This window comes from Dendrobates tinctorius, unplaced genomic scaffold, assembly GCF_039654945.1.
Source record: "Dendrobates tinctorius isolate UK_male_01 unplaced genomic scaffold, ASM3965494v1 ptg000233l, whole genome shotgun sequence".
Lineage (NCBI taxonomy): Eukaryota > Metazoa > Chordata > Amphibia > Anura > Dendrobatidae > Dendrobates > Dendrobates tinctorius.
The window spans coordinates 5,457,495-5,477,410 of NW_027361900.1; the positions used below are offsets into that span (position 1 = coordinate 5,457,495).

General features: G+C 48.0%; 1 long non-coding RNA gene across 2 annotated transcripts in view; it reads right to left on the reverse strand.

The window, feature by feature from the left end:
* Positions 1–2,517: 2,517 nt before the first annotated feature.
* LOC141060225 (uncharacterized) overlaps positions 2,518–19,916 on the reverse strand; it is a 129,829-nt gene continuing 112,430 nt past the window's right edge. The window contains exons 1-2 of one of the 2 annotated variants that reach the window (XR_012222682.1): positions 2,662–2,785; positions 2,518–2,578 (exon numbers count right to left, since the gene is read on the reverse strand). This is a non-coding gene — a long non-coding RNA (uncharacterized lncRNA). Of the gene's footprint in view, positions 2,579–2,661; positions 2,786–19,916 lie in introns of those variants that run through there. The other variant, XR_012222683.1, reaches the window with a different exon arrangement.

The following is a 19,916-nucleotide window of genomic DNA, read 5'->3' on the forward strand; positions in this document are numbered from 1 at the left end:
TAAAATGCTACCTGTATTTATTGCAAACAAACATACCCCAGGGGAATGGCACAATGCAGGAACACAAAAACCTCAAAAGATGTTCATAAAATTCCCTTGAGCATACCATATATAAAGTAGAATAATAAACAGGTCAATTTACATATGGAGAGAGGGCCCAAAAAGTCTTATTATTACTTGCCAACGGCATTAAATTACTAAAGTGCCCTTTTTCCTATAATTGACCATATGTAATAAAGTTATACCGCAATAAATATATTGCAAATCGCATAAGTGCCAATGATTTAAGAGAGGTGTACTTACTAAAGGGAAAAGAGGTGATTGCAGCCCGCAGTGCTGACCCCGCGCCCCAACGTGCGTTTCGCCCGCTTGCTTCTTCTACATACTACACTTAATGTGTAGTATGTATAAAAATGTGTAACAGGTCCCGGGTACAGGGTAGGATAAAACCGCCGACCATGACTCTTTTTAATTTGATGGACAAAGAGATGGAAGATATTGAGCCAGACAGTCGTCCGTCAGTCAGGTCCCCGACACCACGGACACCCCAAAAGGATGGGCGGGCACTAGCGATGGCCTGGTAGGCAAAAGGCCTCGGTCATGGTGTTCCGGACAGTAGAGGGTAACAGAAGGGGAGAGCAGTGGGAGGTACACGCCGTAGAGTAGTCCAGGTGGACCTCGCCAACCTGAAAGAAGTTGTCACGTGGCGTGCGCGCCGGCGGGTAGCAGTAGGCTGCTCGGAGCATGGTGCTCCTGGTTTGGTTCAGCCCCCCCGCGTGTGGCGGGTTTGACCCAACAACCGGTCCGACAACAGACGGTGTACAAGCTTCAGGACAACGTAGGTAGGGAGTACGATTGTCGGGGATGACAATACACAAAGGAAGGGGGAGTGTGGGGAAGGTGACTTGACGGACAGACATGACTGAAGGAAGAAGGGACGGTTTGTGCACTATAGACGGATAATGGCAATGACAGAAGGGAAACAGCTGGGGAAGATAGGAGTGCAATACCTAGATTTGACCACAAGATGGCAGGGGGGAGCGTAGTTCAGGACTTGACAGCAGCTTAGGGCTTTAGAAACCATTTAGTCATGGGGGCGGGGAGATAGGAACCCAGGAGGGAAATTCCCGAGCAAGGGGATAAATAGGACAGGACAGGGTTCCAGGCTAGGCTAGTCCCGGGAGGAGCTCAGGAGGAGAAGACTCAGTACGGAGGACTGACGACGGTGGAGAGCTCGACCAGGGGACTGACAGGAAGAGACAGTCAGGGGGGTGGCCCTGACACAAAGAACCGCAGGACAGATGAGGACGACGACCTCGGACTGGTGAAGCGCTGGCGGTAGATAGGCCTAGGGCAGCCCCAGTGAAAGATCCGCGAGGAACGTCACTACGACAGAAGGAAGGTGAAGGTACCCGGGCCTGAATATGGAGAGCTGTAAGGCAGCTGCGGTGTATAGCTATGGTCGTCCGGAGGACGGCCAATAAACTCGGACCTATTGCAACCAAAATCTGCCTCCGTCTGGTGTCTGTGTCGTCTGGTCGCGGTAAGCAGTGGACCACCCCCCAATCCGGGCCATTACTACAGGACCATGAGACATTCAGCAGCACAGAAGGGAGAGAAGATTCAGCCGATAAGATCTCAGGGATCTAGGAAGCCAACAGCATCATTACCCTCCGCTTTCTCTTACAGGCCCATCATAATACTTTTCTTCAAGTGATTTTCTAACTTGTCAGCACATTCTACGTACGCTGTCATTTGGCTTTATAGTTACAGATCTGGGCAGGTAACGGTCAGCGTCTCCTAATCCCAGGGGGTAGGTGGATCTTCTAGGTGACAAGTTCTATAGAAAAGGGCTTTCAATGCCCAAAGTCATTTGAACAGTTTTGGGTGGAGGAGAATGTTGTGGCCTAGAGCAGAGTTCCCCAACTCCAGTCCTCAAGGCCCACCAACAGGTCATGTGTTCAGGATTTCCTTAGTATTGCCCAGGTGATAATTGCATCACCTGTACAATACAAGGGAAATCCTGAAAACATGATCTGTTGGTGGGCCTTGAGGACTGGAGTTGGGGAACCCTGGCCTAGAGGCAAAATAGTGATCATGGTAATACGGCCGGACTACACCACCGATAAAGCAGCCACAGCCGGTGACTGAGAGGAATCTGTGACTTCTCTGCATTCAGTGGTTACTACTCACCTGGGTAGTCATATGTGGGAATCTCCTCTTTACACCGCTCATCACCCCTCACATATGTCTCTGTAGTATTAATATGGGTCAGATCTTCACCCTGAAACAAATATTGTGAGTCACAGACAGATGGAGAAGTCCCATCTATGATCAGCTCTAATCCTGCCATCTCCACCGCTCTCATTACACAAGTATAAAACAGATAATACCGGTGGATAAAACAAGACTGAGCACAAGACCTTCACAGCCATCTACACATCATAGGGGAGATCTCCTGACACCTTCTCTCCATCTACCTGATGATCCTGAGGAGCACTGGGATCTTCTTGGATACAGTCCTGTGGTAGAAGAGGACGGGGACATCTCTCTGGTGTTGTCCTCTTACTGGATAGATCTGGAGGAAACACATACAGGGACTGAATTCATTCTCTACATACAGATAATTATAGGCCGTGTGTATTTAGTCCTGTCTATTACCTGGAGATGTGAGGGGCTGGGGAACCTCCATTATGACGTTCTTGTACAGTTCTCTGTGTCCTTCTAAATACTCCCACTCCTCCATGGAGAAATAGACAGCGACATCCTGACACCTTAAAGGAACCTGACACATACAATGATACCGTCATCCCCCGATCCCTTCATAGTGTTACTGTATAATGTCCCAGCATTCCCAGCAGTGTCACCTCTCCAGTCAGCAGCTCAATCATCTTGTAGATGAGTTCTAGGATCTTCTGGTCATTGATGTCCTCATGGATCAGGGGGTGAGGTGGAGGCCCCGTGATTGGGCTCAGGGGTCTTCCACATCCCTCAGACACAGGGTCCTGACAGCGATCACTAGAGGTCTTCTTCACCACTGTGTAATCCTGGTTATGGAGAGACACATTAATAAATCTCACTACAGACATTCCCAGAGTCCTCACCTCTCCAGTTCTGTCCATCCGTTATTCCCATAGATAAGAATGATGTAATGTGACGTCATCAGAATCTCTCACCTCTCCAGTGAGACGGAAGAGGATCTGTAGGGTGAGGTGTAACATCCTCTCCGCCATCTTGTCTCTGTCCATATCCATCCTTGATGGGTAAATCAGGAGAATTCTCTTCTGTAGAAGATCTTCACTGAGAGGATCCGATATTGTAGAGACCTGAATGAGAAGAAGATGATCCGATGTAACATCATAAGAATCCTGTGTAATAATACAATTACTGGAGATAATAAGGGAAACATATGAGGAGATTTATTATCTTACAGGGTTTAGTTTTCTTCCCTGACATCTACTAATAAAACCTATATATTTAGGCCACAGACAACAAGCAGTTTCCTCCTCGGAGTCGGCAGCTGAACACGTTCCTCATAGACTCATCTTCCATAACGCTAATTCTCGTCTCATTACCGACACTGGAATCGGCATTAGCAATACTGCAGGAGATATTCATTACACGCGACATGAGAAATAACTCCTTCATGATGAGAACGACATCTTCATCTCCTACTGCGGCTCTAGAGACAGATGTGGCCAGAGTCGGTCACTGCCTCCATCCCCACCGGCTGTCTATATGAAGGTTTCCCGTCTTCCCCGCACTGGAATCTTCTCTCACGTTAGATCTCAGCTCTGAGTCACACACAGAAGTTTGAGGCTTTTCTGGAAGAACAGGACAGGAGAGATCTGAGGCCGATGTCTCCATGTACAGGGTTTCCCCTCGGGATAAGAGGCTTTTCTATCCCTTTCCCCCAATTAGAGGGGACACCTGTGGATATCGGGGTCTTTACCGGCTGCAGTCCTGGGGGGATTTACTCGGTAACGTGGACGTTGGACAAACGTCACCATCAATTCCCATCAGAGTGAAGGAACATCGCTCCTCTATTCAGCTCTATGGATCCAGGATGAAATCCACTGCGGCCCCTGCAAGAAAAGAGCGAAGTCTGGTGAGACCCCCGAGGCCGGAGATTTCTACAGCTGCTCTGTGTGCACAGGACCTGTGATGAGGTCACAGGAGGGGAGGAGTCAGGGGTCACATGACCAGGGGCCTCAGTGTGTGCAGGACTCTGCTGTGCTGGTTATCACTTCTTATTTTTAGGCTATGTGCACACGGTGCGGATTCTGCTGTGGAATTTTCCGCGCAGATTTTGCTAAATCTGCCGGTAAAATGGCCTGCGTTTTACCTGCAGTTTTAGTGCAGCTTTAGTGCAGATTTCTATAATGGAGCAGGTGGAAAACTGCAATAAAACCGCACAAAAGAAGCGACATGCTGCTTCTTTTAGGCCATGTGCAGATGATGCAGATATCCAGCGGATCCGCAGTGTGATGTACAGTACAATGTAAATCAATTGAAAAAAAAACGCTGTGCAGACGCTGCGGATTTTTCCGCGCGGTTTTCTTGTGGTTCAAAATATGCAGCATGTCACTTCTTTTGTGCGGTTTTCCTGCTGCTCCATTCTCCAAATCATTTGACCTGCGGATTTCTTCAATTCTGGGCGGAAAAATCCGCAGGGCAAAAAAGTACGTGTGCACTTAGCCTTATTCCGCACCAAATCTGCGCGGAAAAACCTGCAGCATGTGCAGAGCGTTTTTTGTTTTACATAGCCTTAAATGGTACTGTACATCACGTGCAGTTCTGCAGGGCCAAATCTGCTGCAGAACTGCACCGAATCTGCACTGTGTGCACAGGGCCTTACATGGACACTCAGGGCCATTGACCGGGTAGACACTGGCCCGGCACCGAGTAACCGCACAGCCCTGAGAGGGTGTTCCAGAACAACTAAGAACTTTTTAAAGATTTCACATAGAAAAGACCGCTCTCTCTGACTGCTCCTTTACTGTATCTTTTGCTGGTTCCTCCTCTCACCAACCCCTTACTGTTGGGGTCCCCCAAGGATCGGTTCTAGGCCCCCCTCCTCTTCTCCTTGTACACTGCCCCTATTGGTCAAACAATCAGTAGATTTGGTTTCCAGTACCATCTCTATGCTGATGACACCCAATTATACGCTTCTTCTTCTGACATCACGCCAGCCTTTCTAGAAAACACCAGCGATTGTCTAAACGCTGCGTCCAATATCATGTCCTCACTATATCTGAAACTGAACCTGTCAAAGACTGAACTCCTTGTGTTTCCTCCCGCTACTAATGTACCTATACCCGACATTGCCATTTCCGTGTGTGGTTCCACTATTACTCCCCAGCAACATGCCCGCTGTCTTGGGGTCATACTTGACTCCGAGCTTTGATTCACCCCCCACATTCGATCACTGGCTCGCTTTTGTCATCTGCACCACAAAAACATTTCTAGAATTCGACCTTTTCTTACCTTTGAGTCTGCAAAAACTCTTCATTCATTCTCGTCTGGACTATTGTAACTCCCTTCTAATCTGTCTCCCTCTTACCAAACACTCCCTCCTCCAATCTGTCTTGAATGCTGCAGCCAGGATCATATTCCTCCCCATTCGTTACACCGATGCCTCTACATTGTTCCAGTCATTACACTGGCTACCCTTCCACTCCAGAATCCAGTACAAACTTATTACCCTCACCCACAAAGCCCTCCATGGCTCAGCACCACCCTACATCTCCTCCCTTATTTCAGTATACCACCCTACCCGCACCCTCTGTTCTGCTGATGACCTGAGGTTAGCATCCTCAATAATCAGAACCTCCCACATCCCAGGTCAATATGATTAGTCCCCAATCCCCACAATTTTAAGCGTGCCCTGAAAACGCATTTATTCAGACTGGCCTATCGCCTCAACACATTAAACTAATCTATCCCTATGTGGCACAGCCAAAAGTTTTACCATAACCAGGTTCCCCGCATCATATTCCCACATGCTTTATGCCTCCATCAGCCCTCTGTGTCTGTACTGTTACACACTTAACATTATGGCTGGTCCATACAATCAGAGCAACTGTTACCACCCACCTCTCGTGTCTCCCTCTTTCCTCATAGACTGTAAGCTTGCGAGCAGGGCCCTCGTTCCTCTTGGTATCTGTTATGATCTATGTGATTATTGTTATGCTGTAATGTCTATTGTCTGTACAGGTCCCGTCCGAAATGTAAAGTGCTGCGGAATATGCCGGCGCTAGAGTTGAGCGAAACGAGTCGAAAAAATTCAAAAGTCGCCGACTTTTGGCAAAGTCGGGTTTCATGAAACGAAACCCGACCCTAGGATGAGGTCGGCCACGAGGTCGGTGACTTACGCGCCAAAGTCGCGTTTCAAAAGTTTGTTTTGCGCTCTTTTTCAGCCAATCAGGATCCACGGACACTGTGGGCAACGTGATGACATAGGCACGGGTCACCACCATCTTTCAGAAGGGCATGCAAGTGATTGGCTTGCTTTGGTGGGCGTCACAGGGGGTATAAAAGGGCGTGCACGTCGACCGCCATCTTACTTCTGCCGATCTTAGTATAGGCAGAGGTTGCTGCTGATTCTGTAGGGAGAGCGTTAGGCAGGGAAGAAGACAAAAAAACTGCTTCTGCTGCTAGCGATTTGGCCTGCACAACACACAAGTCACTGTGCAGTGCAAGGGGAGGCTATATTGTGGTGTATCAGTGGTGTTGGTTGTTGGGCTGCCTTCTAAGGCTTCCTGACACGCTGGCATTGCTGTTTACCCACTGCTCCGCAAACTGCTTTTTTAAAAGCAATCCAATCTCCCTTATCCTCTCGTCACTTTGGTCACAGGCAGCTGTGCCATCGAGCGTGTCACATAGCGCTCAGATATCAGTGGGCCTCACACAATCCACAAGTGTCCAGTGTCCAAAAGTGTACGCAGAGATTCAAAATCTCCATTATCCTCTCGTCACTTTGGTCACAGGCAGCTGTGCCATCGAGCTTGTCACATAGCGCTCAGATATCAGTGGGCCGCACACAATCCACAAGTGTCCAGTGTCCAAAAGTGTACGCAGAGATTCAAAATCTCCATTATCCTCTCGTCACTTTGGTCACAGGCAGCTGTGCCATCGAGCGTGTCACATAGCGCTCAGATATCAGTGGGCCGCACACAATCCACAAGTGTCCACTGTCCACAAGTGTACGCAGAGATTCAAAATCTCCATTATCCTCTCGTCACTTTGGTCACAGGCAGCTGTGCCATCGAGCGTGTCACATAGTGCTCAGATATCAGTGGGCCGCACACAATCCACAAGTGTCCACTGTCCACAAGTGTACGCAGAGATTCAAAATCTCCATTATCCTCTCGTCACTTTGGTCACAGGCAGCTGTGCCATCGAGCGTGTCACATAGCGCTCAGATATCAGTGGGCCGCACACAATCCACAAGTGTCCAGTGTCCAAAAGTGTACGCAGAGATTCAAAATCTCCATTATCCTCTCGTCACTTTGGTCACAGGCAGCTGTGCCATCGAGCGTGTCACATAGCGCTCAGATATCAGTGGGCCGCACACAATCCACAAGTGTCCACTGTCCACAAGTGTACGCAGAGATTCAAAATCTCCATTATCCTCTCGTCACTTTGGTCACAGGCAGCTGTGCCATCGAGCGTGTCACATAGCGCTCAGATATCAGTGGGCCGCACACAATCCACAAGTGTCCACTGTCCACAAGTGTACGCAGAGATTCAAAATCTCCATTATCCTCTCGTCACTTTGGTCACAGGCAGCTGTGCCATCGAGCGTGTCACATAGCGCTCAGATATCAGTGGGCCGCACACAATCCACAAGTGTCCACTGTCCACAAGTGTGTGCAGAAATTCTAAAACTCCCCTGTCCTATAGACACCTTGTACCTTGTTTTACATTACTATATAGTTTGTTGGATTTTGTCTACATTTCTAACAAAAATGAGGAAGGCTGGTGGAAGAGGCCGTGGAATTGGGCGGGGGTTGGCAGCTGGTAATGATGGTGTTGGTGGTGGATCTGATGGTAGTGGCAAGAGCAAAATAGGACCAAATGCAGGAGGTGCTGACCCTGCGTCATCGTCTGTCTACATAAGGCCTCGAACGCTTAGTTTTCTAGGAGTTGGCAAACCGCTTTTAAAGGCAGAGCATCAGGAAAAAGTTTTGTCTTACATTGCTGACTCAGCCTCCAGCTCTATCGCCTCCTCTTCTTCAGTTGTAAAAAGTAAAAGCACTGAGTCGTCATTGGAGGCTCATGTTCATGAATCACACCTTTCCTTGTGTCCTTCACCCCAACCAAGATTGAAGGATGACGCAGGCCATACTACTGATTACTCCATGGAGCTGTTTTCACATACCATGCCTGGATTATCAAGTCAAATGGTGAATTACCCAGGCCAAGATGAATCTGACATGGAGTGCACTGATGCACAGCCGCTGATGGATGATTCTGCTGGTACATTCACTCAGAGCACTACATTGTCCTCGCAGTGTACAGAGCCAGATTTTGACCCTGATGAGACTCAGGTGCCCCTTCCCGCACACTATACCACCATACACGGTGACACAGAGAAAGGTGCACATGACATAGAAGAGGAGGTGATGGATGACCCAGTTGTTGACCCAGATTGGCATCCATTGGGGGAAGAGGGTGCTGCTTCCAATAGCTCAGATGAGGAGCATCCACAGCAGACATCGACATCGCAACAGCTGTTATCTGGCAGGCCCGGAGCACTCCAAAGACAGGTTCCAAACATCAAAAGAGTTGCTGGACAGCTTGTCCAGAGCGTCAAAAGATCACAGCGTGCTAGGCCGCAAAATGTCTGCCAAAGTAGGAAGAGTGCAGTGTGGCAGTTTTTTGAACAAAATCCTCATGATCAGGCCAAGGTTATCTGTAAGAAGTGCGCAAAGACCTTTAGCCGAGGGAAAAATCTGAAAAATTTGAATACCAGTTGCATGCTTAGACATTTAACCAGCATGCACTTGCAAGCGTGGACACAACACCAAACCTCAAGTGCCACATGTGCAACTGATCACAACGAAGGTAGTCAGCAACGCTACATTGTTTCCCCCACTGTAAGCCCACCGGTTAGCACAGCAGCAAATGTTGAGGTGTCGTTGCAAGGCCACAGCAGTCAGGGAATCCCACTGTTATATCAACGAAAGACTGATTCTAGGCCATCAGAAAGAACACCAACTCCATCACCATCATCAACCCTCTCTCAGTCCGCCCTGTCCACCGCTACTTCCACCATATGCAGCTCTCAAGTCCAGCTCACCCTCCCAGACACTATGAGTAGGTCAAGAAAGTACTCAGTCTCTCATCCGCGTACACTGGGTTTGAACGCCCACATTGCCAAACTAATCTCGTTTGAGATGATGCCCTTTCGGTTGGTGGAAAGCACAGCTTTCCGCGAACTCATGGCCTATGCAGTACCACGCTATGACCTACCCAGTCGCCACTTCTTCTCTCGCAAAGCCATCCCAGCCCTCCACCATCATGTGAAAGACCGCATTGTCCATGCACTCAAGCAGTCAGTGAGCGGAAAGGTGCACCTCACAACTGATGCATGGTCCAGTCGGCATGGCCAGGGCCGTTACGTGTCCATCACTGCGCACTGGGTTAATGTGGTGGATGCAGGGTCCACAGGGGACAGCGGTGGTGGGACAGTGCTGCCTAGCCCACGGTCTAGGAAACAGTTGGCTGTAGGCGTTCGACCCTCCTCCTCCTCCAGAAGCGACAGCTCGTCCACAGAGCGCAGTCGTACGAGCACTCCATCTGCAGCTGCCACTGTTGCACACGATGTGTCCCCCTATCGAGCAGCTAGTGGAAAGCGTCAGCAGGCTGTGTTGCAGATGATGTGTTTGGGCGACAGACACACCGCCGAGGTGCTGGCCGAGTACTTGAAGCGACAAACTGAGTCATGGCTGGGCAGTGTACATCTTGAGGCAGGCAAGGTAGTTAGTGATAACGGCCGTAATTTTGTGGCAGCCATAGCCCTTTCAAAACTCAAAACTTGCTTGGCTCACACCTTGAACCTGGTGGTGCAGTGCTTCCTCAAAAATTATCCGGAGTTAACAGCCCTGCTCCAGAAGGTGCGAAGACTGTGCGCGCACATCCGCCGGTCGCCTGTACACTCCGTTCGTATGCAGAAGCTGCAGCGATTGCTCCACCTTCCCAACCACCGCCTCATTATCGACATTGCAACAAGGTGGAACTCCACCCTGCACATGGTGGAGCGGCTGTGCGAGCAGAGGCAGGCCATAATGCATTTGTGGGAAGATACACGGCCAGGCACTTTGAGAGCAGACATGGAGTTGACAGGCGTGCAGTGGTCGAAGCTGAAAGACCTTTGTAAAGTCCTTCAGTGTTTTGAGGAATGCACACGGCTGGTAAGCGCAGACGACGCCATCCTAAGCATGAGCATCCCACTTATGCGTCTGCTCATGCAAACTTTGACGCACCTTAAGGAGCAGGCGTCTGCAGCCAATGTTGATGAGGAGGAAGAGGAGGAGGGAATCCTTGATGACATTCAGCCATTGTCTGCTCAGGGACCTCTCCTGGACGAGGTGGAGGAAGAAGAGGAGGAGGAGGAGGAGGATGATGGGGATGATTACTTAGGGGAGGAGGATGCATCTCGTGGGGCAAGTGAAAATGTTGGCGTGGCAAGGTCTGGTACAGGGTTTGTGCGTGACTGGAGGGATGTGGATTTGCCAGAAAGTGCTCCTCCACCCAGCACTCGCAGTGCATCATTGACACCGGGAACATTGGCCCACATGTCAGATTATGCCTTGCGGATCCTAAAAAGGGACCCCCGCATTGCCAAAATGATGAACGATGACGACTACTGGTTGGCCAGCATCCTGGATCCACGCTATAAAGGCAAATTACAAAACATCATGCCACAGGAGAACCTTGACCTAATATTGGCTAATAAACAAGCAACTCTGGTAAATCGGTTGCTTGAGGCAGTCCCAGCACACAGCAGCGGTGATGGTTCTCACACGAGCCGTACGGGCCGGGGGCAGCTTGGCAGAGGTGTTCGTTGTGCACACAGCAGAAGTGGCGTAGGAGACAGGGGTTTCATGACAATGTTGTGGACTGATTTTTCAAATACCGCTCACACAACTGGTAATACTGCATCGATGGAAAGTGACAGGAGACAGCAGTTGTCAACTATGGTTACAAACTACTTTTCCTCCCATATCAATGTTCTCCCACACAGGTCATTCCCCTTTGACTATTGGGCCGCTAAACTGGACACCTGGCCTGAATTGGCCCAATATGCCTTACAGGAGCTCGCTTGCCCAGCTGCAAGTGTGCTATCGGAAAGAGTCTTCAGTGCTGCTGAATCAATCCTGACAGAAAAAAGGACCCGTCTGTCAACCCAAAATGTGGATGATCTAACCTTCATTAAAATGAACCACGCATGGGTTTCCAAGGATTTTGTCCCACCTTCCCCTGATGACACATAGGGTGACAGAAAAATGGCTTGCTTTGGTCCACCTCTTCCTGGTACTTCACCTATTTCGCCTTTTGCATCAGTTGAATGTCCAACATCAACATATGCCACTTTCTAAAACTCCCTAACTGTGCTGCCTCCCCCCCCATGGCCGGGGTCACCACCTAGCTCACGACACCGTGCGAGTGCCGTTGCCCTGGACAGGTGGGTAGGCCGACTCTTGGGCGCGGGCACTGGCACAGGGTCCCTCATAGTGCAATCAAGTGTCTCTGACGGTGGTGGTGCACACCCGCCGTCAGACACACCGCTGTACTATGAGGGGCCCAGTGCCAGTACCGACGCCCACGAGTGGGCCCCCCTTGCTTGGCCAGGGCCCCAGCATTTGCAATCTTTACCTCTCCCTGCTCCTCCACTGTGTAATCTGGGCCGTCAAATCCATACTGTGCCTGACACCGTCTGAGCCTGCCTCCTGATGTATAGACATATATTTTGAATGTGTACGCTATCCATACATGTTATCCGGGGATACGTTACCCCTTCTAAACTTTGTGCAATGACGTGCAATCCATACTGGGCCTAACACCGTCTGAGCCTGCCTCATGCTGTATAGACATATATTTTGAATGTGTACGCTATCCATACATGTTATCCGGGGATACGGTACCCCTTCTAACCTTTGTGCAATGACGTGCAATCCATACTGGGCCTAACACCGTCAGAGCCTGCCTCATGCTGTATAGACATATATTTTGAATGTGTACGCTATCCATACATGTTATCCAGGGATACGGTACCCTTTCTAACCTTTGTGCAATGACGTGCAATCCATACTGGGCCTAACACCGTCTGAGCCTGCCTCATGCTGTATAGACATATATTTTGAATGTGTACGCTATCCATACATGTTATCCAGGGATACGGTACCCTTTCTAACCTTTGTGCAATGACGTGCAATCCATACTGGGCCTAACACCGTCTGAGCCTGCCTCATGCTGTATAGACATATATTTTGAATGTGTACGCTATCCATACATGTTATCCGGGGATACGGTACCCCTTCTAACCTTTGTGCAATGACGTGCAATCCATACTGGGCCTAACACCGTCTGAGCCTGCCTCATGCTGTATAGACATATATTTTGAATGTGTACGCTATCCATACATGTTATCCAGGGATACGGTACCCTTTCTAACCTTTGTGCAATGACGTGCAATCCATACTGGGCCTAACACCGTCTGAGCCTGCCTCATGCTGTATAGACATATATTTTGAATGTGTACGCTATCCATACATGTTATCCAGGGATACGGTACCCTTTCTAACCTTTGTGCAATGACGTGCAATCCATACTGGGCCTAACACCGTCTGAGCCTGCCTCATGCTGTATAGACATATATTTTGAATGTGTACGCTATCCATACATGTTATCCGGGGATACGGTACCCCTTCTAACCTTTGTGCAATGACGTGCAATCCATACTGGGCCTAACACCGTCTGAGCCTGCCTCATGCTGTATAGACATATATTTTGAATGTGTACGCTATCCATACATGTTATCCAGGGATACGGTACCCTTTCTAACCTTTGTGCAATGACGTGCAATCCATACTGGGCCTAACACCGTCTGAGCCTGCCTCATGCTGTATAGACATATATTTTGAATGTGTACGCTATCCATACATGTTATCCAGGGATACGGTACCCTTTCCAACCTTTGTGCAATGACGTGCAATCCATACTGGGCCTAACACCGTCTGAGCCTGCCTCATGCTGTATAGACATATATTTTGAATGTGTACGCTATCCATACATGTTATCCAGGGATACGGTACCCTTTCTAACCTTTGTGCAATGACGTGCAATCCATACTGGGCCTAACACCGTCTGAGCCTGCCTCATGCTGTATAGACATATATTTTGAATGTGTACGCTATCCATACATGTTATCCGGGGATACGGTACCCCTTCTAACCTTTGTGCAATGACGTGCAATCCATACTGGGCCTAACACCGTCTGAGCCTGCCTCATGCTGTATAGACATATATTTTGAATGTGTACGCTATCCATACATGTTATCCAGGGATACGGTACCCTTTCTAACCTTTGTGCAATGACGTGCAATCCATACTGGGCCTAACACCGTCTGAGCCTGCCTCATGCTGTATAGACATATATTTTGAATGTGTACGCTATCCATACATGTTATCCAGGGATACGGTACCCTTTCCAACCTTTGTGCAATGACGTGCAATCCATACTGGGCCTAACACCATCTGAGCCTGCCTCATGCTGTATAGACATATATTTTGAATGTGTACGCTATCCATACATGTTATCCGGGGATACGGTACCCCTTCTAACCTTTGTGCAATGACGTGCAATCCATACTGGGCCTAACACCGTCTGAGCCTGCCTCATGCTGTATAGACATATATTTTGAATGTGTACGCTATCCATACATGTTATCCGGGGATACGGTACCCCTTCTAACCTTTGTGCAATGACGTGCAATCCATACTGGGCCTAACACCGTCTGAGCCTGCCTCATGCTGTATAGACATATATTTTGAATGTGTACGCTATCCATACATGTTATCCGGGGATACGGTACCCCTTCTAACCTTTGTGCAATGACGTGCAATCCATACTGGGCCTAACACCGTCTGAGCCTGCCTCATGCTGTATAGACATATATTTTGAATGTGTACGCTATCCATACATGTTATCCAGGGATACGGTACCCTTTCTAACCTTTGTGCAATGACGTGCAATCCATACTGGGCCTAACACCGTCTGAGCCTGCCTCATGCTGTATAGACATATATTTTGAATGTGTACGCTATCCATACATGTTATCCAGGGATACGGTACCCTTTCTAACCTTTGTGCAATGACGTGCAATCCATACTGGGCTTAACACCGTCTGAGCCTGCCTCATGCTGTATAGACATATATTTTGAATGTGTACGCTATCCATACATGTTATCCGGGGATACGGTACCCCTTCTAACCTTTGTGCAATGACGTGCAATCCATACTGGGCCTAACACCGTCTGAGCCTGCCTCATGCTGTATAGACATATATTTTGAATGTGTACGCTATCCATACATGTTATCCGGGGATACGGTACCCCTTCTAACCTTTGTGCAATGACGTGCAATCCATACTGGGCCTAACACCGTCTGAGCCTGCCTCATGCTGTATAGACATATATTTTGAATGTGTACGCTATCCATACATGTTATCCAGGGATACGGTACCCTTTCTAACCTTTGTGCAATCACGTGCAATCCATACTGGGCCTAACACCGTCTGAGCCTGCCTCATGCTGTATAGACATATATTTTGAATGTGTACGCTATCCATACATGTTATCCGGGGATACGGTACCCCTTCTAACCTTTGTGCAATGACGTGCAATCCATACTGGGCCTAACACCGTCTGAGCCTTCCTCATGCTGTATAGACATATATTTTGAATGTGCACGCTATCCATACATGTTATCCAGGGATACGGTACCCTTTCTAACCTTTGTGCAATGACGTGCAATCCATACTGGGCCTAACACCGTCTGAGCCTGCCTCATGCTGTATAGACATATATTTTGAATGTGTACGCTATCCATACATGTTATCCAGGGATACGGTACCCTTTCTAACCTTTGTGCATTGACGTGCAATCCATACTGGGCCTAACACCGTCTGAGCCTGCCTCATGCTGTATAGACATATATTTTGAATGTGTACGCTATCCATACATGTTATCCGGGGATACGGTACCCCTTCTAACCTTTGTGCAATGACGTGCAATCCATACTGGGCCTAACACCGTCTGAGCCTGCCTCACGCTGTATAGACATATATTTTGAATGTGTACGCTATCCATACATGTTATCCGGGGATACGGTACCCCTTCTAACCTTTGTGCAATGACGTGCAATCCATACTGGGCCTAACACCGTCTGAGCCTGCCTCATGCTGTATAGACATATATTTTGAATGTGTACGCTATCCATACATGTTATCCAGGGATACGGTACCCTTTCTAACCTTTGTGCAATGACGTGCAATCCATACTGGGCCTAACACCGTCTGAGCCTGCCTCATGCTGTATAGACATATATTTTGAATGTGTACGCTATCCATACATGTTATTCAGGGATACGGTACCCTTTCTAACCTTTGTGCAATGACGTGCAACCCATACTGGGCCTAACACCATCTGAGCCTGCCTCATGCTGTATAGACATATATTTTGAATGTGTACGCTATCCATACATGTTATCCGGGGATACGGTACCCCTTCTAACCTTTGTGCAATGACGTGCAATCCATACTGGGCCTAACACCGTCTGAGCCTGCCTCATGCTGTATAGACATATATTTTGAATGTGTACGCTATCCATACATGTTATCCGGGGATACGGTACCCCTTCTAACCTTTGTGCAATGACTTGCAATCCATACTGGGCCTAACACCGTCTGAGCCTGCCTCATGCTGTATAGACATATATTTTGAATGTGTGCGCTATCCATACATGTTATCCAGGGATACGGTACCCTTTCTAACCTTTGTGCAATGACGTGCAATCCATACTGGGCCTAACACCGTCTGAGCCTGCCTCATGCTGTATAGACATATATTTTGAATGTGTACGCTATCCATACATGTTATCCAGGGATACGGTACCCTTTCTAACCTTTGTGCAATGACGTGCAATCCATACTGGGCCTAACACCGTCTGAGCCTGCCTCATGCTGTATAGACATATATTTTGAATGTGTACGCTATCCATACATGTTATCCGGGGATACGGTACCCCTTCTAACCTTTGTGCAATGACGTGCAATCCATACTGGGCCTAACACCGTCTGAGCCTGCCTCATGCTGTATAGACATATATTTTGAATGTGTACGCTATCCATACATGTTATCCGGGGATACGGTACCCCTTCTAACCTTTGTGCAATGACGTGCAATCCATACTGGGCCTAACACCGTCAGAGCCTGCCTCATGCTGTATAGACATATATTTTGAATGTGTACGCTATCCATACATGTTATCCAGGGATACGGTACCCTTTCTAACCTTTGTGCAATGACGTGCAATCCATACTGGGCCTAACACCGTCTGAGCCTGCCTCATGCTGTATAGACATATATTTTGAATGTGTACGCTATCCATACATGTTATCCAGGGATACGGTACCCTTTCTAACCTTTGTGCAATGACGTGCAATCCATACTGGGCCTAACACCGTCTGAGCCTGCCTCATGCTGTATAGACATATATTTTGAATGTGTACGCTATCCATACATGTTATCCGGGGATACGGTACCCCTTCTAACCTTTGTGCAATGACGTGCAATCCATACTGGGCCTAACACCGTCTGAGCCTGCCTCATGCTGTATAGACATATATTTTGAATGTGTACGCTATCCATACATGTTATCCAGGGATACGGTACCCTTTCTAACCTTTGTGCAATGACGTGCAATCCATACTGGGCCTAACACCGTCTGAGCCTGCCTCATGCTGTATAGACATATATTTTGAATGTGTACGCTATCCATACATGTTATCCAGGGATACGGTACCCTTTCTAACCTTTGTGCAATGACGTGCAATCCATACTGGGCCTAACACCGTCTGAGCCTGCCTCATGCTGTATAGACATATATTTTGAATGTGTACGCTATCCATACATGTTATCCGGGGATACGGTACCCCTTCTAACCTTTGTGCAATGACGTGCAATCCATACTGGGCCTAACACCGTCTGAGCCTGCCTCATGCTGTATAGACATATATTTTGAATGTGTACGCTATCCATACATGTTATCCAGGGATACGGTACCCTTTCTAACCTTTGTGCAATGACGTGCAATCCATACTGGGCCTAACACCGTCTGAGCCTGCCTCATGCTGTATAGACATATATTTTGAATGTGTACGCTATCCATACATGTTATCCAGGGATACGGTACCCTTTCCAACCTTTGTGCAATGACGTGCAATCCATACTGGGCCTAACACCGTCTGAGCCTGCCTCATGCTGTATAGACATATATTTTGAATGTGTACGCTATCCATACATGTTATCCAGGGATACGGTACCCTTTCTAACCTTTGTGCAATGACGTGCAATCCATACTGGGCCTAACACCGTCTGAGCCTGCCTCATGCTGTATAGACATATATTTTGAATGTGTACGCTATCCATACATGTTATCCGGGGATACGGTACCCCTTCTAACCTTTGTGCAATGACGTGCAATCCATACTGGGCCTAACACCGTCTGAGCCTGCCTCATGCTGTATAGACATATATTTTGAATGTGTACGCTATCCATACATGTTATCCAGGGATACGGTACCCTTTCTAACCTTTGTGCAATGACGTGCAATCCATACTGGGCCTAACACCGTCTGAGCCTGCCTCATGCTGTATAGACATATATTTTGAATGTGTACGCTATCCATACATGTTATCCAGGGATACGGTACCCTTTCCAACCTTTGTGCAATGACGTGCAATCCATACTGGGCCTAACACCATCTGAGCCTGCCTCATGCTGTATAGACATATATTTTGAATGTGTACGCTATCCATACATGTTATCCGGGGATACGGTACCCCTTCTAACCTTTGTGCAATGACGTGCAATCCATACTGGGCCTAACACCGTCTGAGCCTGCCTCATGCTGTATAGACATATATTTTGAATGTGTACGCTATCCATACATGTTATCCGGGGATACGGTACCCCTTCTAACCTTTGTGCAATGACGTGCAATCCATACTGGGCCTAACACCGTCTGAGCCTGCCTCATGCTGTATAGACATATATTTTGAATGTGTACGCTATCCATACATGTTATCCGGGGATACGGTACCCCTTCTAACCTTTGTGCAATGACGTGCAATCCATACTGGGCCTAACACCGTCTGAGCCTGCCTCATGCTGTATAGACATATATTTTGAATGTGTACGCTATCCATACATGTTATCCAGGGATACGGTACCCTTTCTAACCTTTGTGCAATGACGTGCAATCCATACTGGGCCTAACACCGTCTGAGCCTGCCTCATGCTGTATAGACATATATTTTGAATGTGTACGCTATCCATACATGTTATCCAGGGATACGGTACCCTTTCTAACCTTTGTGCAATGACGTGCAATCCATACTGGGCTTAACACCGTCTGAGCCTGCCTCATGCTGTATAGACATATATTTTGAATGTGTACGCTATCCATACATGTTATCCGGGGATACGGTACCCCTTCTAACCTTTGTGCAATGACGTGCAATCCATACTGGGCCTAACACCGTCTGAGCCTGCCTCATGCTGTATAGACATATATTTTGAATGTGTACGCTATCCATACATGTTATCCGGGGATACGGTACCCCTTCTAACCTTTGTGCAATGACGTGCAATCCATACTGGGCCTAACACCGTCTGAGCCTGCCTCATGCTGTATAGACATATATTTTGAATGTGTACGCTATCCATACATGTTATCCAGGGATACGGTACCCTTTCTAACCTTTGTGCAATCACGTGCAATCCATACTGGGCCTAACACCGTCTGAGCCTGCCTCATGCTGTATAGACATATATTTTGAATGTGTACGCTATCCATACATGTTATCCGGGGATACGGTACCCCTTCTAACCTTTGTGCAATGACGTGCAATCCATACTGGGCCTAACACCGTCTGAGCCTTCCTCATGCTGTATAGACATATATTTTGAATGTGCACGCTATCCATACATGTTATCCAGGGATACGGTACCCTTTCTAACCTTTGTGCAATGACGTGCAATCCATACTGGGCCTAACACCGTCTGAGCCTGCCTCATGCTGTATAGACATATATTTTGAATGTGTACGCTATCCATACATGTTATCCAGGGATACGGTACCCTTTCTAACCTTTGTGCATTGACGTGCAATCCATACTGGGCCTAACACCGTCTGAGCCTGCCTCATGCTGTATAGACATATATTTTGAATGTGTACGCTATCCATACATGTTATCCGGGGATACGGTACCCCTTCTAACCTTTGTGCAATGACGTGCAATCCATACTGGGCCTAACACCGTCTGAGCCTGCCTCACGCTGTATAGACATATATTTTGAATGTGTACGCTATCCATACATGTTATCCGGGGATACGGTACCCCTTCTAACCTTTGTGCAATGACGTGCAATCCATACTGGGCCTAACACTGTCTGAGCCTGCCTCATGCTGTATAGACATATATTTTGAATGTGTACGCTATCCATACATGTTATCCAGGGATACGGTACCCTTTCTAACCTTTGTGCAATGACGTGCAATCCATACTGGGCCTAACACCGTCTGAGCCTGCCTCATGCTGTATAGACATATATTTTGAATGTG